The sequence below is a fragment of the Lactuca sativa genome, chromosome 8 (genome assembly GCF_002870075.4).
Source record: "Lactuca sativa cultivar Salinas chromosome 8, Lsat_Salinas_v11, whole genome shotgun sequence".
Classification (NCBI taxonomy): domain Eukaryota; kingdom Viridiplantae; phylum Streptophyta; class Magnoliopsida; order Asterales; family Asteraceae; genus Lactuca; species Lactuca sativa.
Genome location: NC_056630.2, coordinates 166,270,466 through 166,294,362, shown reverse-complemented (window position 1 = coordinate 166,294,362; position 23,897 = coordinate 166,270,466).

Genomic DNA, 23,897 nt, shown 5'->3' with positions numbered 1-23,897 from the left:
CTATTGGGCAATTATGGGGTGCCCGACCTACCCGGTACGACCATTCTGGGGTGCCGTCCTACCCGTACGACCATTCTAGGGTGCCGACCTACCCTTGCGGCCATTATGGGGTGCCGTCCTACCCGTGTCGAGCCATTTTGGGGTGCTGACCTACCCGTCGGTCCTAACAACCGACCCTCGGGGACTATTCCACCCCGTACTGATACTATTACGTATATCATACTATCAGACATATCTGGGGTGTCCGAACTACCCTTCGGTCCTAACAACCGGACTTAGGGACTATTCCCCTCCTACTACCACTATCACATATAACATATCATGCCAGCATATAAACATATCATCACATACTATCAGATATATCTGGGGTGTCTGACCTACCTTTCGGTCCTAACAACCGAACTCTACCACTATCACATATAACATATCATGCCAGCATATAACATATCAGGTAGTAGCAAACCTAGATGATATCACAAAGACAATCATCTAACATACAACTCCTACTGGTGGGCCGAAATTGTGGCCGTAGACCCACCACTACTGGAAGGTAGCTCACCTCGAACAAGTAGTTGCTGATAATTCGTGTGGGAAGTCTCTGTCTGCTGCTGCTCCGGAAATCCTTTGGCTACAATCCCCACAAAACACTTAGTCAGAAACTGACATCTACTCTTAGGATAAAATGACCATTTTACCTCGCAATCAAGTCCAAGTCAAAGTTAACTTCGAGTTGACCCGACTCGCCGAGCTGGGTCGTCAACTCATCGAGTCCCTATCCCTTTACACGACCTCATCCATGACTCGACTCGTCGAGTTTGGGGATGACTCGAAGAGTTCCACTTCTATAAGAACATAGAATGATCCTTCCTCCGACTCGCCAAGTTGTATGAACAACTCATTGAGTTCACCTTCATCTGATGAACAAGTCCCGACATCGACTCGCCGAACTGTATGAACAACTCGTCGAGTTCATCTTCAATCTTAAGGAGATTGTCTTGGACTCGCCGAGTCTGTTCTAGCACTCGTCGAGTCCCTTGAATTCCAGGTCTAAGGCTAAGTCTAAAGCGTTGGGTCGCTCCTTCTGACCATCTACAGTCCTTCTAACACCCAACTGAGTTCTTTAGACCCTCAACAGATACGGGACTTTATGCCTTGGACTCGCCGAGTCCCAAGAACGGACTCGTCGAGACGGTAACGTCCACACCCTAAATCCTCGATTTCTGATGTACAACCTTTGACCAAAAGATAGATCCAAGCCCCTAGACTCGATCTAGCACGTAAAGTTACAAACTTTACGTGCATGCATGGAAGAATGAGCCCAAATGGCTCAAAAAGGGACTCCCAACATGCATATGGCTTTCCATGGGCTCTAAAATAGTTGCTTTCCATCTTAGGGTCCCTCAAGAGCCCTGGATCTGAAACCCTATCCCTCAACCATGCTTGCAATCATGGTTGGTAGCCAAAATGGCTCTTAGAAGCCATAACTTCCTTCAAGAATAGATCTATAATAATAATGAGCAAAGTATAATCTTTATACCTCAAATGCACTGTGGAAGATGCTCAAACTCGGATCCCTCTAGCCTCTTCTTGTTTCTTCAAGCTTTTACTTCCTTTCTTAGATCACAAAAGCACAAAAATCACTCAAAAGGCCTTAGAACTTCACTCACACAATTGGGGTTTGCTATGGGGGTCTTCTGGGAGCAAATGGGACGATGGGTGACTGAATATGATGTTTAAATAATGTGAAAACCCTAAGATTAGGGTTTTTGTCTAGCCAGGGCCTACTCGTCGAGTCCGGGACCCGACTCGCCGAGTCCATCACTTAAATCCTGCGTCCCGTCCCGCTTCTACTTGGCGAGTTGGTCCTTCAACTCGCCGAGTCCAAGGCCAAAAATGCAAAACACTTAGATAAAAATAAAAAGAAGTACGTACCAAGAACCAGGTGCTACAAATCTCCCCACTTATTTTAGACTTCATCCTCGAAGTCTATTGCTTGTTCCTAAAACAACTATGTGTAATGCTTCATCATCTCGTCCACCGGCTCCGAATTCCATTCCGAGCCCTTCCAGTGCTGCCATTGCACCTTCACGAGCTCCAACCTCTTGTTCCTTAGATCCTTCGACTTCCGGTCGAGGATCGCCACAGGTCGGTCGATGTAATTCAGGCTGCCATCAACCTGAATGTCCTCCATGGACACCACTGATGAGTCGTCTACCAGGCACTTTCGCAGCTGGATCTGACCGAGTCCGGCTGGAAGATCCAACCTATACGCCACCTTGCACACCTGGGCTATAACCTTGAATGGTCCAATGTACCTGGGGCCCAGTTTGCCTCGTTTCCTAAATTGGATAACGCCCTTCCATGGTGACACCTTCAGGAGAACCATATCCCCGACCTGGAACTCCAGCTCTGTTCGACGCTTATCAACATAACTTTTCTGCCGACTCTGAGTGTAACATCCTGAGTTCGGGAATGTTAATTTAATTATTTATTTATTTATTTTATTGAGGAACTCGACGAGTTGATGCCTCAACTCGTCGATTAGAGTCTGATCTATTGACGCGTTTTCGCGAGCGGACTCGACAAGTCGTGTAACTGACTCGCCGAGTCGGTGCTAATTAGGAAAACCCTAATCCTCGGTTTTAGACTCTATTTAAAAGCCCTTATGGCCTTCATTTGCGGCCACCTTGTTCCATCGAAACCCTAGAGAGAGTGAGGAAGGCTTGAGTCCAAGAGAGGGCTTATAATCTTCATTTTTGGGGTGATTTTGCTAGAGGAAGAAGAGAGGATCCATCTAGAACGTGAAGGGAGCTTGGATCGGAGCTAATCATCTTGAGATATTGTCTTTGGAAGTATAATTCTTTCCATTTCACGTTCATATGGTGTATTTCATAGTTTTAGGGTTTTTCCCTCATAATTTTATGAGATCTAGTGAGTATGAGGTCCCCTTGGTATGAATAACATCAGATCTGGACCATGAGAGGTCCCTAGAGCCATTATCTTCCAGCTTTTTGCAAGAAAATTAGGAATTGGAGACTAGGTTGCCATTTCTAGTGTTATTTCTCCTTTTGAGGCTTGATATGGGTTACATACACGTAAAGGTTGCACCTTTACGTGACTTTTGAGTGTTTAAGGGTTGTATCTATGATTTGGCTAAGCAGATCTGAACTCAGGAGGTTGTTTGAGAAAGTCCATGGAGGAAACTCGCTGAGTCCATATGTAGACTCGACGAGTCGGACCGGGTTGCCCCGGGGTCTGACTCCAATGGTGACCTGCTGAGTTAAAGGGTGACTCAGTGAGTCGAGTGAGGCTTAGAAAGGGAAGAGTCTGTGGGGACGATGGGACTAGCCGAGTCGTCGTATGCACTCGGCGAATCTGGTCAAAATGGACAGTTGACTTTTGGTTGACTTTTAGGGTTTGTCAACAAATGGGCCTTTGGGCCTGTAGAGGGGTAGAATGGTCTTTTACCCTTCTGGGGATTTCCATGAGAATATTCAATTTGTGAAGAGACATTTATTTAGTGTAATTTATTATTGTGACTAGGCGGAGGCTAGGGCAGTATTCTGATATCGACATTTTACCGAGATTCCCGAGGTGAGTCTTCTCACTATAGTTTACCTAGAGTGGTAATCAGAGCTATATGACAGTGTATCTTGTATGCTATTTATGTGTTGTGATTTCTACGTGATATGTGATATGCATGATTAAGAGTTTATAGAGTTAGGACAAGTGGGTCCACAAAGTTATGGGACCAAGAGGGTCCCACAGAGATATTCGACCAGAGGGTCATCAGAGTTACAGCCTTGAGTGGATGATATGTGTTATGTGGTATTTTGGGGAACTCACTAAGCAGGTATGCTTACAGAGTTTTGTGTATGTGTTTCAGGTACCAGTGATGATCGCGGGAAGGTGCCGGCATGATCTGTACACACTCATGGAGCTTTTGTTTATATGATTATGGGATATGTTTTACTATGATGACAGTGGATACATTATGTTTAATATTATTTTATGAATGAAAGTATGATTTAAATTGCGAAAAATTATTTGAAAATTTTGGGTGTTACAAGTTGGTATCAGAGCCTTGGTTTGAGGGATTCGGGTGCACCTTCGGGCGTATCTGAACTCAAACTGAGGATTTGAGAGATTTTCAAATAAAAATCACAAAATTTTTCTCAAAGAGTAAAAGTTTTGAAAAGAGTAAAGTAGAGCAGTGTGTACGATCAACCAGCGCCCGAACGGTGATTTTCCCAAAATACCCTTATATTAGGTCTTATGCGATATGAGATAATATGTTATGCATGCTAGAGTAGGCTAGGTATTCTTATTAGGACTAGAGTTGCCTGATTTGTGATGCCTTAACCTAGGGGTTTTGATGCTAGGAGATGCTTGAGAGTGAATAGATAGCAGCGAGGAGCTATGAGAGATCTGCTGGAGAGTAGACTATGCATAGTGAGAGTAGAGTATATGTGATTTGGAATCCAAGGATGAGGACTTGGGGTGAATACTGATGCGGTGTGGACGGTAGTATTGGGCCCGTACTACTGAAGACACCGGATCAGTGCGCAACCCAAGTAAGAATCCTAAGGGTACCAGGGATCGAGTAGGAATGGGATATTGAGTGTGTGTATGCTCGAGCGAGTCTCTAATATTTTTGTGATGTATTTCAGAGAGACATCATGGTTGGGACATGCCACACACATGAGAGCAGTGTTGTCAGTGACGAGGAGATCCGTAGGTTGATTCATGAGAAGGTGGCTGCTGCCATCCGTGAAGAGATTCCAGAGATGTTCGGGTTTATTAAGACCATGCTGATTGTGACTTTTGATGAGAGATACGCAGCGGTTACTGAGGTTGCAGCCGCTACAGCTACCGCCGTTGTTGCTGCTGCCAGACCTCAGGGTGGTGATGCGTAGCTGTTCCGAGAGTTCAGCAACACGAGGCCACCGGAGTTTGATGGGTTGCAGGATCCAATTGATGCGATGAGATGGGTTTCTGGTATCGAGGGATGCTTCTATACGTGTTCGTGTCTGGAGCATCTGAGGGTTTGGTTCACGCTGAACCAGCTTCGCTTGGGAGCGAAGGACTGGTGGAAGTTTGTTACAACGCACTATTCGCCTGCTGATCTTGTTGCGGTGACCTGCGAGAGGTTCACCGCCACGTTTCGTGATGAGTATGTTCCCCCGGTGGAGAGGGAGCGATTGGCTCAGGAGTTTCTGACCCTCAAGTAGGGTATTGAGTCTGTTACTGTGATCACCAGGATGTTACATAAGAGGGCGATGTTTCTGCCCTGAGCATGTGTCTACCGAGCAGGCACGTATGAGTCGGTATCTGAGTATTATGTGGAGGGACATACGAGAGTTCGTGGCGAACTCGTCGTACCGGACATTTTCCGAGCTCCAGGAAAATGCTCGGAAGAGGGAGATAGAGTTGGAGACTCAGACTAGTTAGGAGGTAGAGTTTCAGGGGAGGGATCGACAGCCGGCTCAGTCCCAACCGACAACCAAGCGAGCCAAGCCCGCCGATTCGAGATCAAGGAACCAGAAGGTCCGCACTTGTGGCAAGTGCGGCAAGGGTCATGAGGGGGTTTGTAGAGCAGGGTCTTGCTACGAGTATGGCAAGGAGGGGCACATGGCCAAGGATTTCCCCAAGGGGTTTGCCGTCTGTTTTCATTGCAACCAGACCGGACACCGAAAGGATGAGTGTCCGCAGTTACAGGGGTCACCCCAGGGAGCATCGCAGGGATCTGCCCCTACTGCTGTTCGAGATACCGAGAGTCGGCCAGTGAAGGCCGAGGATCCAAAGGCTCGCGGGAGAGCCTTCCAGTTAACAACGGAGGAGGTCCGCGCTGCGCCAGATGTTGTGGCTGGTATGTATTCTTTCATATTTTTATTTTGAGTTTGTGGTGTTATGCTTATATTATGATATGCATAGCTACATTTCTTGTGAGTTCTGTACCTGCTTTGGTGTTATTTGACTCGGTTGCGAGCCAGTCTTTTGTGTTGTTAGCCTTTAGTCAGCACATCAATATTCGTCGAGAGGCATTGAGTCGACCTTTGCAAGTTTCCATAGCTGACGAAAGGGCAGTGTATGCCACTGATGTGATTCGAGGATGTGTACTCGAGATCTTCGTCGTTGAGTTTCCGATTGATTTGGTCCCGATTGTTATGGGAGATGTCTGTGTCATCATGGGCATGGACTGGTTGAGCAGATTCAGAGCGGTTATTGACTGCGAGCGATAGCTGGTGACCATACAAGACCCTAGTGGGGGAGTTCTTATGGTTTATGGCGAGGGCACCCGTTCTGGGTTAGCATTTTGTTCAGCCGCTAGAGCGAGACAGAGTCTACAGCAGGGCTGTAGTGGGTTTGTGGCTTATGTGGTGGATACGAGAGTAGGTGCAGAGAGACCGAGGTCAGTTGATGAGGTCCCAATAGTGCGTGAGTTCCCGGATGTTTTCCCCGAGGAGTTTTCGGGTGTGCCTCCCGAGAGGCAAGTGGATTTCCATATCGATTTGGTTCCGGGGGCAGTGCCTATCGCTAAGGCGCCCTATCGCCTTGCGCCTCCAGAGATGCATGAGTCATCCTCACAACTTCAGGAGCTGCTGGGAAAAGGGTTTATACGGCCAAGTAGCTCGCCGTGGGGAGCACCGATCCTTTTTTTCAAGAAGAAGGATGGTTCACACTGGATGTGCATTGATTACCGGGAGTTGAACAAGCTGACGGTCAAGAGCCGTTACCCCTTACCGAGGATCGACGATTTGTTCGATTAGTTACATGGAGCGTCTTGGTTCAAGATTGATTTGAGGTCTGGATATCCTCAGATGAGGGTGCGTGATGAGGATATCTAGAAGACAACGTTCATGACTCGTTACGGGCATTACGAGTTCTTGGTGATGCCTTTCGGGCTCACCAATGCACCGACGACATTCATGGATCTCATGAAGAGGGTGTGCAGGCCGATGTTGGATCGTTCGGTGATCGTGTTCATTAATGATATATTGGTGTATTCGAGATCCAGAGAGCAGCATGACGGGCATTTGAGGGAGATCCTCGGAGTTCTGAGATCGGAGAGGCTTTACGCCAAATTCTCCAAATGCGATTTCTGGTTATGAGAGGTCCAGTTTCTAGGACACCTTATCAACCAGAATGGGATATTGGTCGATCCAACCAAGATTGAGGCGGTGATGAGTTGGGAGGTGCCGAGATCCCCTTCGGAGATCAGCAGTTTCCTAGGGTTGTCCGGTTATTATCGGAGATTCATCCAAGATTTCTCTAGGATTGCTGTTCCTCTCACCAGACTGACCCGGAAGGGCATGACTTTCAGTTGGGGCCCGGAGCAGCAGGCCTCATTCGAGACACTTCGCCAGAGATTGTGCGAAGCCCCAGAGTTAGCCCTTCCAGAGGGAATGGAGGACTTTATGGTATATTGTGATGCGTCGATATTGGGACTGGGTGCGGTTCTGATGCAGAGAGGGCATGTGATAGCATACGTATCGAGACAGCTGAAGCCTCATGAGATGAGGTATCCTACTCACGATTTGGAGTTGGGGGCTGTGGTGTTCGCTCTCAAGATCTGGCGTCATTATTTGTATGGAGTCCGGTGTACCTTTTACACGGATCACAAGAGCTTGAAGTATCTAATGGATGAGCCCAACCTGAATATGCGCCAGAGGAGATGGTTGAATGTGGTAAAGGATTATGAGTGTGAGATCCTGTACCACCCGGGCAAGGCGAATGTTGTAGCCGATGCCCTGAGTCGCAGGGCGGGGAGTGCCTCGATACGAGATGTTTGTTTGAGATTGACAGTGATGACTCCGGTGTTGGACACCATTAGGGAGGCCCAGGTAGAGGCCATGAGACCGGAGAACCGCAAGCGAGAGCGGGTGATTGGACAAATATCTGAGTTCATTGCCGATAGTCGGGGCCTTATGACCTTCCAGGGCAGGATTTGGGTGCCATTTGAGGGCGGGGCACATGCCATTTTGATGGAGGAGGCGCACAGGTCAAGGTTTTCGATCCATCCAGGGGACACTAAGATGTAGTTGGACCTGAAGAGAGACTATTGGTGGCCCTATATGAAGAGGGATGTGGCGTGGTTTGTAGAGAGGTGCTTGACCTGTCGCAGGGTTAAGGTCGAGCACCAATGTCCACATGGCAAGTTGCAGCCACTTGAGGTTCCCACGTGGAAATGGGAACAAATTTCCATGGATTTTATCACCAAATTGCCGAGGATTGCGATTGGTATCTATGAAATTTGGTTGATTGTTGACCGGCTGACAAAGAGCACTCATTGTCTTGCCATTAGTGAGAGCTCTTCCGTAGAGAGGCTGGCAGAGGTGAATGTGAGAGAGGTGGTATCGCGGTATGGTGTACCAATCTCGATTATGTTAGATCGAGATGTGCTTCGGGCATGTGTGTTGGACTTCGGAGGGAGTTGGGAAACGTAGCTGCCTTTGGCTAAGTTTTCTTATAACAACAGCCACCATTCGAGCATTGGTATGCCTCTCTTCGAGTTATTGTATGGGAGGAGGTGTCGGACTCCAATATGTTGGGGAGAGGTAGGGCAGCGAGTGATGGGTAGCACGGAGATAGTGCTTCAGACGACTGAGCAGATACAACAAGTCAGGCAGAGGTTGATGACGGCTCAAAGTCGTCAGAAGAGCTACACGGATGGGCATCGCTTAGAGCTCGAGTTCCATGTTGGTGATTTCATTCTCCTGAAGGTCTCACCTTGGAAAGGTGTGATCCGGTTCAGGAAGAGAGGAAATTTGGGGCCTCGGTATATTGGTCCATTCAGGGTGATCGCGAGGGTAGGCAGGGTAGCGTATCGTTTGGAGTTACCTGCGGAGTTGAGTCAGATTCATGATACCTTCCAGGTGTCTCAGTTAAGGAAGTGTATTGCCGATGAATCGATGGTGGTACCGTTAGAGAATATTCAGGTGGATGCGATCCTGAATTATGTTGAAAGGCCAATTGCAATTCGGGATCGGAGAATCAAGGTTTTGAGAAACAAGGAGGTGTCCTTGGTGTAGGTTCAGTGGCAGCATCAGAAAGGGTCTGAGCTGACATAAGAACCAGAGATTGAGATGCGTGAGCAGTATCCAGAGTTATTTGTAGAGCGAGACTTCGAGGGAGAAGTCTGATTCTAGTGGGGGAGAATTGTAACATCTTGAGTTCGGGTATGTTAATTTAATTCATTATTTATTGTTTTATTGAGGAACTCAATGAGTTGATGCCTCAACTCGTCGAGTAGAGTCTGATCTATTGATGCGTTTTCGCGAGCGGACTCGACAAGTCGTGTAACTGACTCGCCGAGTCGGTGCTAATTAGGAAAACCCTAATCCCCGGTTTTAGACCCTATTTAAAAGCCCTTATGGCCTTCATTTGCGGCCACCTTGTTCCATCGAAACCCTAGAGAGAGTGAGGAAGGCTTGAGTCCAAGAGAGGGCTCATTATCCTCATTTTTGGGGTGATTTTGCTAGAGGAAGAAGAGAGGATCCATCTAGAAGTGAAGGGAGCTTGGATTGGAGCTAATCATCTTGAGATATTGTCTTTGGAGGTATAATTCTTTCCATTTCACATTCATATGGTGGATTTCGTAGTTTTAGGGTTTTTCCCTCATAATTTTATGAGATCTAGTTAGTATGAGGTCCCCTTGGTATGAATAACATCAGATCTGGACCATGAGAGGTCCCTAGAGCCATTATCTTCCAGCTTTTTGCAAGAAAATAAGGAATTGGAGACTAGGTTGCCATTTCTAGTGTTATTTCTCCTTTTGAGGCTTGATATGGGTTACATACACGTAAAGGTTGCACCTTTACGTGACTTTTGAGTGTTTAAGGGTTGTATCTATGATTTGGCTAAGCAGATCTGAACTCAGGAGGTTGTTTGAGAAAGTCCATGGAGGAAACTCGCTGAGTCCATATGTAGACTCGACGAGTCAGACCGGGTTGCCCCGGGGTCTGACATGAATGGTGACCCGGTGAGTTGAGGGGTGACTCAGTGAGTCGAGTGAGGCTTAGAAAGGGAAGAGTCTGTGGGGACGATGGGACTCGCCGATTCGTCGTATGCACTCGACGAATCTGGTCAAAATGCATATTTGACTTTTGGTTGACTTTTAGGGTTTGTCAACAAATGGGCCTTTGGGCCTGTAGAGGGGTAGAATGGTCTTTTACCCTTCTAGGGATTTGCATGAGAGAATATTCAATTTGTGAAGAGACATTTATTTAGTGTAATTTATTATTGTGACTAGGCGGAGGCTAGGGTAGTATTCTGATATCGACATTTTACCGAGATTCCTGAGGTGAGCCTTCTCACTATACTTTACTTAGAGTGGTAATCAGAGCTATGTGACAGTGTATCATGTATGCTATTTATGTGTTGTGATTTCTATGTGATATGTGATATGCATGATTAAGAGTTTACAGAGTTAGGACCAGTGGGTCCACAAAGTTGTGGGACCGAGAGGGTCCCACAGAGATATTCGACCAGAGGGTCATCAGAGTTACAACCTTGAGTGGTTGATATGTGTTATGCGGTATTTTGGGGAAATCACTAAGCAGGTGTGCTTACAAAGTTTTGTGTATGTGTTTCAGGTACTAGTGATGATCGCGGGAAGGCGCCACATGATCTGTACACACTCAGGGAGCTTTTTTTATATGATTATGGGATATGCTATACTATGATGACAGTGGATACATTATGTTTAATATTATTTTATGAATGAAAGTATGATTTAAATTGTGAAAAATTATTTGAAAATTTTGGGTGTTACACCAAGCAGTCTGAAGCTTGCTCCAGACCTGCTGAATCCTCTCTGTCATCTTGAGCTCTACTTCAGTGCTCCCCATTACCCTCTGTCCAACCTCGCCACAACATATCGGGGTCCTGCACCTCCTCGCATACAGCATCTCGAAGGGAGGGCGGTCAATGCTCGTATGACAATTATTGTTATAGGAGAACTCTGCCAAAGGAAGGTAGGTATCCTAACTACCTCCGAAGTCTAACACGCATGCTTGCAACATATCCTCCAGAGTCTGGATGGTCCGCTCTCTCTGACCATTCGTCTGCGCGTGAAAGGCGGTGCTACCGTGCTAAAGTGTAGACGAGTACCCAGCTCATCATGAAACTTCTTCCAAAACCTGGAAGTGAACCGCACATCCCTGTCTGAAATCACCGAAACTGGCAACCCGTGCCATGCCACCACCTCCCTGATATAGATGTCGGCCAACTTTTTCAGCCGAAATGCTCTCCTGAATCGGGATAAAATGGTCACTCCTGGTCAATCGATCCACGATGACCCAAATCGAATCCACTCCCCGCGCGGTCCTGGGAAGCTTTGTGATAAAATCCATCGTGATGTCTTCCCATTTCCATAGCGGAATATCCAACCGCTGCATCTTGTTGTGAGGTCTCTGATGCTCGGCCTTGACCTTCCTGCAGGTCAAGCACCACTCCACGTACCATGCCACATCCCGCTTCATGTAGGACCACCAACAGTCCGGACGAAAATCCCTATACATCTTCGTCGCCCCGAGATGAATGGAGAATCGAGATTTGTGCGCTTCCTCTATCAGAAACTGGCGCACACCCCCGTGGTACAGAACCCACACCCTACGGTTTAGTGTCAGTAATCCTCGGCTGTCATAGTCGAAGGAGGAAACCTGCCACACTATCCGCTCACTCTTCCGATGTTCCTCCTTCATGGCCTCTGCCGTGCCTCCCGAATCCACTCCAACAACGGGGTCACCACTGTCATCCTCAGATAGATAACCCTAATCGGTGCTGCCTTGCGGCTAAGCGCGTTGGCCACCACATTGGCCTTCCCTGGATGGTAAATGATCTCGCAATCGTAATCCTTCACCACGTCCATCCATCGATGCTGCCTCATGTTTAGATTCGGCTGATCCATAAGGTACCTCAAACTCTTGTGGTCAGTGTAGATGGTACAGCGAACCCTATAGAGGTAATGACGCCAAATCTTGAGGGCGAATACAACATCCCCCAGCACCAAATCATGTGTCGGGTAATTCGCCTCGTGAGGCTTTAGCTGCCTCGACGCATAGGCGATGACATGCCCTCTCTGCATCAGTACTGCGCCCAAACCCGAGATGGACACATCATAGTACACAACAAAGTCCTCCATGCCCTCTGGCAGGGCTAAGATTGGCGCCTCACACAATCTCTGTCTTAGTGTCTCGAATGCGGCCTGCTGCTAAGGCCCCCAACGAAAGACCATGGCCTTCCTTGTTAGCCTGGTCAGGGGTACGACTATCTTGGAGAAATTCTGGATGAATCTCCGATAGTAGCCGGCTAATCCTAGGAAACTCTGAATCTCAGATGAAGACTTCGAACCTCCCATCTCGTCATGGCCTCCACTTTGGTCGGGTCCACCAAAATCTCGTTCTGGTTGACGAGGTGTCCAAGGAATTTCACGTCGCGCAACCAGAACTCACACTTGGAGAACTTTGCATACAAGTTCTCCCTCCTCAAAGTCTCCAGTACCTCTCAAAGATGTTCCTCGTGCTCCTCCTGCGTCTTGGAGTAAACCAAGATATCATCAATAAATACTATCACAGACCGGTCTAACATCGGTCTACACACGCGGTTCATGAGGTCCATGAACGCGGCAGGAGCATTGGTGAGCCCGAAGGGCATCACCACAAACTCGTAGTGGCCATAGCGCGTCCGGAACACAGTCTTCTATACATCCTCCTCTCTGACCCTCATCTAATGATATCCTGAACGCAGATCAATCTTGGAGAACCAAGATGCCCCCTGCAACTGGTCAAAGAGGTCATCAATCCTCGGGAGTGGGTAACGGTTCTTCACCATTACCTTGTTTAGCTCCCGATAATCGATACACATCCGATGCGACCCATACTTCTTCTTCACAAACAGAATCAGGGCTCCCCATGGAGAACTACTTGGTCTAATGAGTCCTTGTCTAACAACTCCTGAAGCTGTGTAGACAACTCCTACACCTCAGGAGGAACGAACTGATACGGTGCCTTGGCTATCGGAGCCGCACCAGGGACTAGGTCGATCCTAAACTCCATCTGTCTCTCCGGAGGTACCCCAGGCAACTCCTCGGGGAATACGTCCGTAAACTCTTGCACCACTGGCACATCGCCCACTGTCGCCTTACCCGCCTCCCGGGTGTCCATGAGATAAGCGACATATCCTACGCAACCCTACTGAAGGTAACGCCTTGCCCTCGTTGCCGAACATAAGGCTGGCCCATGCTGTGGTCTCTTGCCCTGAATCTCGAATTCTCCCCCTCTTGGGGTCCTGACTCCCACCAACTGTTGTGCGCAATCTATCACTGCCCCATTGGGGCTCAACCAATCCATACCTATAATCACCTTGTTCCCTTGCAGAGGTATGGGAACCCAGTCTACCTGGTAATGCTCCTCGAACAATCTCAAAACACAATCTCGGAAGACCTCCGATGCTCGCACTGACCGGTCGTCCGCAATCTCGACCTCTAGAGGGCAATCCAACATGCCCAAAGACTCAGGGAACTTCTTTCTAAGCTCAAGAGAGACAAATGATCAGGTAGCACCCGAATCAAACGATACCTGAATTGGGATACCGTTCACATGGAACATTCCTAAACAGAGCACATACATCATATATCAAAATCACAGCAACGTATCATAAAAGCATAAATAAGAAGTCATACCCGTCACCACATTGGGTGCAGCGCGTGCCTCCTAGGCAGTCAACTGGAATGCCCGCTCCTCACTACTGGAGCCTCTACCTTGCCCTGCCAGCCATCAGTAATCCGCAGGGTCGCTGGAGCTGGCACCTTCACTGGCGCTGATGCTGTCAACTGGGGGCAGTTGGCCTTCTTGTGCCCCCTCTGGTTGCAGTGGAAACACAACAACTCAGATGTCAGAATAACTGGTGCAGGGGCAGTACAATCCCTGCTGAAGTGCCCCGTCTTTCCGCACTTGTAGCATCCTGACGATCCCAATCTACACGCCCCCTCATGTGGCCTACCGCATTTCCTATAGTGGCCCTGTCCTGATTGGCCTTTTGGCCTACCATCTGATCCCTTGGGCTTCTTCCCCGAAGCCCCAATCGTTTGTCCCTCCTCTATCTTCCTCTTCCGGACATGCTCCAGATCGATCTCCCTCTCCTTTGCCTAGGCAATCATGGAATCCAGGGTAGGGCAAGCTGAAAAACTAACCTGCTCCCGAATGTCGGCCCGCAACATGTCATGGTAGCGGGTCCTCCTCATATCCTCATCTCCTGCATACTGGGGCACCAACAATGCCCCCTCCCGAAACTTGGCGGTGATCTTCGCCACAGTCTTCGTAATCTGTCTCATGTCCTGAAACTCCCTGCCAGCTGCTGAAGCTCTACAGCTGGCACAAACTCCGCCCTTAATCTGGTCACAAAGTCTGACCAGGTCATAGCCTCAACAGCCGAGGCTCCCAATGAGTCACCAACAGACTCCCACCAGTCTCTCACTCTGTCTCTCCAACACCATGCTGCATATCTCACCTTCGACCCCTCGGGGCAGAAGCTGGTCAGCTGCGCATACTCAATGTCCGCAATCCATCGTCTGGCAGCGATGGGTTCCTTCACCCCATGGAAATCTGGCGCACCACTGCCCCTGAAGTCCTTAAAGGACAGTGTGCGGGACCCCGAATGGATGGTCACCATGTCACTCCTGAACGCCCTAAGGCGATCCTCCATCAGCTCGACAATCCCTTCCTTGATCGACCCAAATATGACTGGGGTCGCATCAAAGATGCCTCTGGTGATCTCAGACATGATGAACTCGTGTAGCCTCTCATCCACCGGTTCGGAGCCTGAACCCGAACCCAATCCCTCTCATGAGCTGCCAACTACTAGCCTCTGTCGTAGTACCACCATTCTGCAATAAATAAAGACAACCGTTAGTGATACCGATACATCAAGAGGGATCACATCCACTACAAGTTCCCCGGTCTTGCCCCAGCCTTCCTCAATTCGAGTACAGATCCTCTGCTTTCAGTAGTACGGGCCCATACTACCTTGCACATCTATCCGTACCTTCCTCAAGGACTGCCATGACTCCACCAAGTCCCTTTTTTTCCCCTGCTGATCTCGGCTATTCTCATCCTAGGCTTACCCTAGTGAAGATCTCTGACTCCACCCAAACTGGTCCTTAGCTGCTGAAGGCCTCCTAGTAATGCCAATTAGCCATTACCTGAATACCATCACATGTAATGAGGCTCGGATAATCCTTTGAGTAAAAGACTCATCCCCACAACGGTTAGACTCAAACAAGAGCTGCGCACTAGGGCCAAATCCAGCACTCTGAGATTATTCAATCATGATCACATGTGGCGTGACGTATTAACCTAATGGCTAATCTCCCGTCATTCAGAGTCCCACAAAGCACAAAGCAAGCAGTATTTGGACACAGGAAACTACTCAAGCAACTCTATTCTCCTAACGAGAAACTGTTCCAGCATACAATGCTGAGCGTATACTACTAGGCATAACCTAAACAGGCTATCCTATTACTGTCTACTCAATACTAGCATGAAATTCTCATAAGATGAAGCACATAAAGCAGGCACATAAGGCATCATTCCTAGATCCTTAGTCCTATTCTAGCATGCGGTTCTTACTGAAATTGATAAGCATAATATAAACTTGTATGGGTACTTTGGGAATACTTACTTGAGCTCGGCCGGTCGCACACATCAGACATCTTGATCTTTCTTAAAACTCTTTAACATAGCTTTTAGAAAAATTTTTTCTTTGTAAAAATCTTTTAATCCCATCGTTTGAGTACAGATACCCCCGAAGGTGTATCCGAATCCCTTAAACCAGGGCTCTGATACCAACTTGTAACGACCCAGTTTTCAAGTCCAAAAATTTCACTTTTAATTAATCGACTAGTAAAATTATTTATAAGAAAACATCATCTAAACATATATTTTCATAAAAACCACAAATCATGTCTAAAACCATTCACAAAAGTAAGAATAATGCCAGAGTACAATCCCAAGAAACTCTAGTGCGAAAAACCGACATGTGTGTGTGATGTGTCGCTACCGCGCCAGCTCCTTCCCCTTCGCTGAAGAGGTACTTGAAACCAAAACTATAAACTGTAAGCATGAAGCTTAGTGAGTTCCCCCATCGTACCACATACCATACAATCACATAGCAAAATATACTATTGGGCAATTATGGGGTGCCCGACCTACCCGGTACGACCATTCTGGGTGCCGTCCTACCCGTACGACCATTCTAGGGTGCCGACCTACCCTTGCGGCCATTATGGGGTGCCGTCCTACCCGTGTCGAGCCATTTCGGGGTGCTGACCTACCCGTCGGTCCTAACAACCGACCCTCGGGGACTATTCCACCCCGTACTGCTACTATTACGTATATCATACTATCAGACATATTTGGGGTGTCCGAACTACCCTTCGGTCCTAACAACCAGACTTGGGGACTATTCCCCTCCTACTACCACTATCACATATAACATATAATTTCAGCATATAAACATATCATCACATACTATCAGACATATCTGGGGTGTCTGACCTACCCTTCGGTCCTAACAACCGAACTCTACCACTATCACATATAACATATCATGCCAGCTTATAGCATATCAGGTAGTAGCAAACCTAGATGATCTCACAAAGACAATCATCTAACATACAACTCCTACTAGTGGGCCGCCATTGTGGCCATAGACCCATCGCTACTAGAAGGTAACTCACCTAGAACTAGTAGCTGCTGATAATCTGTGTGGGAAATCTCTGTCTGCTGCTACTCTGGAAATCCTCCGGCTACAATCCCCACAAAGCACTTAGTCAGAAACTGACATCTACTATTAGCGTAAAATGACCATTTTACCCCCATTCAAGTCCAAGTCAAAGTTAACTTCAAGTTGACCCGACTCGTCGAGTTGGGCCGTCAACTCGTCGAGTCCCTATCCCTTTACACGACCTCATCCATGACTCGACTCTTCGAGTTTGGCGATGACTTGATGAGTTCCAATTCTATAAGAACATCAAATGATCCTTCCTCCGACTCGCCGAGTTGTACGTCGAGTTCACCTTCATTTGATGAACAAGTCCCGACATCGACTCGCCAAGTTGTATGAACAACTCGTCGAGTTCATCTTTAATCTTAAGGAGATTGTCTTGGCTCGCCGAGTCTGTTCTAGCACTCGTCGAGTCCCATGAATTCCAGGTCTAAGGCTAACTCTAAAGCGCTGGGTCGCTCCTTCTGACCTTCTACAATCCTTCTAACACCCAACTGAGTTCTTTTGACCCTCAACAAATATGGGACTTTATGGCTTGGACTCGCCGAGTCCCAAGATCGGACTCGCCGAGTCGGTAACGTCCACACCCTAAATCCTCGATTTCTGATGTACAACTGATGTGCACGATAGTACCCACTAATTTTATAATTTATAACCTAACTAACTAACTAAAACACACCTAGGCAGTGTACCTAGTCGAATTATATAATAGTTTGGTAAGTCGTGTGTCGATCACAGGGAACGGTGTTGACTAATTAATTTATTTACTACTAAACTAACCTAATTACTAATGAGCTAAAAAGGAGTTTTTATCTAATTTTGCAAGTTTAGATGAACTTAATTCTTTAAAAAAAACTCAATCAATAAAGAAAACACTTCTGTTAGTTCGAATCCGCTTTCACTCAATGGTTATACATTAGCTAGTACTATTACTGTTGGTTACTAAATTAAGAAGTATTAGCAATTTAGTTCTAAATCTACTAATTATTAATCAATTCATGTAAATCTATGTATGGTCATACGGTAGTTAACACATAATCAGTTATTAAATAAGATTGGAGCCATGAAAGATTGATTAATCAAAACACAATTACATTCATAATTTGAGTTCTCTAACACAATTTAATTCAACGATTTAATTACTTATCTAAGATTGGTTTGATCTTAGCTCTAATAACTAGTGTTCACTATATTATTAGGTATTCAAATTCATGCAGATATGTGTTCACTAACTACACAGAACAAGAATTTAAAGCAATCAAATAACTAATTCAAGCATGCTAGCTAAAATCAATCAACACAGGCATACCACTAACAAGTAAAGTCAAATCTAATGAATTAAAACCATAAGTTCCAACTTCATCTAGCTAACAAAAGCAGCTAGATTTAGCTGGACATACTAACAGCTAAACAAACAAAAACTATAATCAAAGACATGTTTAAGTGTACTAATCTATAAAGCCAAATTATAAACTTCTTCTTCCTTGGTGTTAAAACCAGCTTCCAGGTCTTCTTCTCCTCTGAATCTCGTCTCTAGGAACCCTTCTAAACCAGCCAAAATTCCCCCTAATCATAATGGAGAGGGGTATATATAATATCTGGAAAATCACCGTTGACGTCGTGAGAATTAAAAACTCATGTCGTGAACTCGAGGTAATCGTCATCGGCAAGGATTCCTTCACCCGGATGCTTATCTTCTAACTCTCTTTACTCACGTCGTGAACCATCAACTGTTCACGTCGTGAGTACGTCTTTTTTGGGTGTTTTTCTTGTCTTTAAAGCCTTCAACCTCCAAAGTTCCATTCTTTAACGCTTTTAGTCCCTTTCTTCAAAATGTCTTCTTTTTGGCTGCAAAATATAATTTAACCTTATAAGTACCATTATTCTATGCAAATGAACAAAATATATATAAAAATGTACTTAAATATTGCCTAAAAACATGTATAAATATGGCAATATCAAAATACCCCACACTTAGGCTTTGCTTGCCCTCAAGCAAATCTACTTATTTAAACTGAAACCTTCATCACTAGCATTTCATAGAACAATCCAATTCCAGGTCATCCATTATGCCAAGACCTCAACGCATGCATTTGTGTCTAAATTGTTTCCTAAATTACCCCCATACTTTAAATACTCACAATATTCATAAACAATTACCCACTTCTTCCGAACAATGCTCATTTTATGCAACCCTCCGAATCCATCCTCAGAAAGCTTTTTAACCTCAAGATATTTTTGGTTAAGCTGCCCACGCATACATAATCTAGAAATTACAACTTTTTAGAAGATACCACAACTTGGAGCTCTTGAATTCTTCATTTCTTTGATATTTGATATTTGACTGCTTTGAATTCACCAATGGGGCTCCTGGGACGAGCACTCGTAGCATACTCCGCCAAGTATTGGGCCAAGAAATATGGAATGTTACAGCACAAGTCGGGCTGTAAAATGCACCACAAAAATAAAAAGATGAACTTAGTAACCTTGTCACCATGGTGTTTGTGGTGAATAGAAAATGTGATACGTCGATGGATAAGGTGATGTATCGGTGATTTGATGCTACTTTCGGGGGATACACCGGAATTGAACACACCTGCCGCGATATTGCTCCAAAACTCCGGTCCTGAAACCCCATCCGCATAGCCATGTGTGGCGTCCCTGAAAAATAAAACAAACTCATGAGTTATCGTCTCATGAGCCTCGTACAACCTCGTTTTGCGAGAAAATTCCACCGGACTGCACTCCCGATATTCCCCTCCTAGACGGAAAACCAAAGCTTGGGGGAAAGTAGGATCTTAGACATTCTCATGGAATGTCACCTTTGAAAAGAATTCCACGCATAAATCTTTATAGACCCGCTCTTGGATGGCAAACAAATTGTACCACCCCTTGCATGTGAAGGAAAATCCATCCCCCAAAAATATCTTAGTAAGGTGTTGGGACATCCGATCTACCAGCCCAAACTCCCTCAACCGTGCCCACTGAATAGTGGGGGCAATAGCAAACTCCCAGTTGTAAAGCCATCCCAACCGATTGTTCCATCGCATATAGATATCCCGGGGTGTAGTTGTTGGAAAGTTGTAAAATGGATGTAAACCCGCTACTCTAGTTGGAATCTCTCTTTTGGGAGCCATTTCTGCAAAAAACAACAGCAAACATATCCAAAAAAAACAACACAACAGGTTAGAAATTAACAAAACTAAAATTGTCTAGTCCCAGTATTCACGTCGTGAATCCTTTAGGATTCACGTCGTGAGTTCATAACTCAGCAACCAAAATCGCTAAAATCAGAAGGTAAATCAGGTCACAATATTAATGGGGTTAACTCCTATACTAATCCCAAGAACAAACATCAACATTCCAAGGCTATTACGGGATTTTATGACATAAATTCAACATTTCATCTAACTAACAAACTCTAACCCTAAGTTCAACTATAAGAGAAAAATTAAACTTAATAATTAAGAATCATTACCTTAGATTGAAGTATTAGGTAAGCAAAAACGAAAGTGGAGTGTTGTCGGCCAAAATCGGAGCAAGGGGGACCAGATTCGTTGTTTCACTTCGTGAAGAATAAAAAAAAGGGGGTCAAACTGGTTCTTTATCCTTTAATCTGAAAATCTTCTGAAATGATAGGCAGTTTTGTAAAACTCACCATAAATTGTAGAAAAATTGTATGAATACTTTAAAGTAGTCCTTAAAAAGGTATTGACTTGAAATATATGCATATTGAACAGTTTTGAAATATACGATGTTTAAGAATGGAAAAACAGTCGGTGAAAAAACCACAAATTTTCTGTAGAAAGTTGATTTTTAAGCTTAGATATGTTTTAGTGACATAACTTGTATTTTAATTTGCAAAGCCTTTAGATCATCCCAATAAGATTTTTTTTACTTGTATCCCCCTGACAACTTGGAAAACACGAAAATGAAGGGGTATGAACTCACCTTGAGTGGATTTCTTAGTGGATAAAGGGATGAAGATGAAGATCCTCAAGCTTAGAACACTTGAAGATGGTTGAAGAACACTTGAAGATGGTATTACCCTATAGATAATAACACATATAAATGTGTTTAAATGTAACAAAACTAGTATGCATGTGTGGAAAATCACTAGATCTATGGAGGAAAGCTTACCAAAATTTGAAGAACCAATTTGTGGAGAATTACCAAAATCACTAGATCTATGGAGGAAAGCCTACCAAAATTGGTGTCCTATAGGTTTTCAAGGCTTCGAGGTAGTGTCTCTTCGATCTTTGTGGCGGATGTAAATGGATGGTCATGGACAATGAAGATTGTGTATTTGACGCCCTAAAAGTAGTGTCTCTAGACCATAAGGCGAACACTACTGTCACCAAAGTTAAGGTGGCGTGCGGTACATTTGGCCTTATAAATCTTAGGTTGTCTCGAGAATTTCTTCCTAACCAAACCATAGAACACGATCCACCAATCAAAATCCATTAGCTGCAACCAAACCTGAAAAGGTTGAAGACGTTGTCGGGGATTTATTCCCCTAACCATAGGTATAAAAGATGCCCTTCTCCTCCAAGAGAAGGGACCAAGATCTAAAACCTTTTAATACCCTCTTTACACTTTAAACCTACTCTCTCTACATGTAACATCCGGATTCCCAGGTACCCTATGTTAAGTATTTATATTGAATTTGTGAGAGGGACTCGGCGAGTAGGCGCTCAGACTCGCCGAGTGGGATCGCGCACCTTTTTGGTCCGATTTAATGAGGGAGTCGGCGAGTCCATAAGTGGACTCGGTGAGTCCATGCTATTTAGTGAAACCCTAATTTCTCGGGTTTGGGACCTATTTAAGGACCCTTATAGCAAGCATTTGCGGCTACCAGACCCTAGAGAGAAACCCAAAGAGAGCTAGAGTGTTTAAGAGGAAGGAGAGGCCATTTTTAATCCTTGTGTTGTTATTCTTGCAAGAAGAAGGTGATCAAGGCTAAGAGGGAGCTGAAGAGGGTGCTATTCTGTAGATTTTAGAGACAAGGACTTCATATTTGAGGTATACATTCGATCCTTCTTCAGTTTTGGTGTTAACCTTTGCAGTTAGGGATTCCTTGATGTGACATCCCCATTTTCACGACTAGAAAAGACCGATTCTGTTTATGCTTTATAAAAATCAGAGTTCTTCTTTTAAATAAAAATGTTGCGGAATTTGTTCCCAGAAAAACACGATAAATACGTTATTAAAACATTTTTGAAGAAACGTATTTTATTCACCTTAAAACGTTTGAGATGTCATCGTTAATATAGAAACATAAGCATAAACAGAACTTACATTTGTTTACACTAGTGATCTGCATATCTTTAAATCTCTCAGTGTAATGTGACTTCATATCAACACCTGTGATATAAATAAACTGAGTGGGTCAGGTTGGGAAACCTGGTGAGTACATAGGGTTTTCAACCCACAATAATATAATTATTATGTTTAAACTATCAAACAATCAACCCAATTACCCATCCCCATTATCTTCTTTACTCTTAAGGATTTAACCTAAGAGTCATCTATCCTGCATTCGTTTATTCCGAAGTCCTCTACTTCCAGGGTTATAGGACTGGCACTAAATCCTTAGCTGCCGATGTTCGTTCGTAAAGCACTAAATCCATAGCTGCTATATCCTACTCATCGGGTACTAAATCCATAGCTACCAGTGTTTAATAGGTACTAAGTCCATAGCTACCAATTCCTAACAGGTACTAAATCCATAGCTACCAGCGTCTAACTAATAGGTACTAAGTACATAGCTACCGATTCCTAATAGGTACTAAATCCATAGCTACCAACGTCTAACAGGTACTAAGTCCATAGCTACCGGTGTTCGTCGCATAGGCACTAAGTCTACAGCTGCCAATGTATACTCACATCATCTTCTATCTCTCATCATTCATCTACACATCTCATACCCAACATATTCGTATATATAAAATACGTATACAGTTTAAATCCTTTAAAACATGTATAAAACGTTCATCCATCATAGACAGCAAGTATTCAGATAATATGCACACATAGCACGTAGTTTATATAAAATAATTCATATCTATGTGTAAGATGAAAGGGACTATGCACTCACCTGAAAGGTGATGACTCAGCACTCGAACAGCGCTCCGTACTCTCAAAACGATTTTCCTTCGATAAAACCTAGTACCAATACCACTAGGGTTTAGTCCAACGATAACCGCGACAAATTAATTAGTCTTACTATTATTAAGCGTTAATAACACTCAATATAACTCATAATAATAGCTCAAATAATTATTTTAAGGACATAATAACATTCCTATAATTATTTGAAGCTATATTAAAAATTGTGTAAGCGTAGCACACTAACAACGAATTTTATCGAAAACCGGAACTTAATTGGAGCAGCGTTTCGAAACCGAAAGGCTCTTTTTCTCGGGACTCCGGGAGCCTCGGGGCTTCCCTAGGGTGCTAGGGGTTTTACCTAGGGCTTAGGAGTGGTTTGGGACCTTAGAGAGAGAAAGATTTTAGAGAGAGAAGGAGAATGGTGTGGAAAATGAAGGCTACCCTCGCAGCTATTTGTAGGCTGCTGGCTTCGGACTACGCTGGGCGTACTCCTCGGATAAGACCACCATCTCGGACCCAGCTGTCTTACACTCATCGGATGGATCAGACCGAAGTTACGCGGGGAGTAGCTTCTTCGTATGCAGGGTGTAATAGCGAGGCTGTGTGGCATGATCCGAAGCGAGATCTGATCAGCGATGGACGGCCCACAACACGCCACATCATCAATTCCTTATCAGCCTTCGCAAATTCGATCATAAACTTTAAAAATTCGTAACTTTCGTGTACGAGTTCCGTTTTCGACGTTCTTTATATCCACACGAAGGTGGGAACGTACTCTACAACTTTTGTTTAGAATCCGTCGGCTAATTTTGGCTCGATTTTAGATTTTATATTATTAACAGGCCAGGACAGGATTGGTCCGTTAAATCCTCATAACTTCTTGATCCGACATCCGTTTTCGCCCATCTTTTTCTCGTTACGCTACTCTTAACTAGATCTTCGATTCTCGTTCAGGTCGTGTCGGGTAAAAACTGCTCTATCTAATATTCGAATTTCGGGCT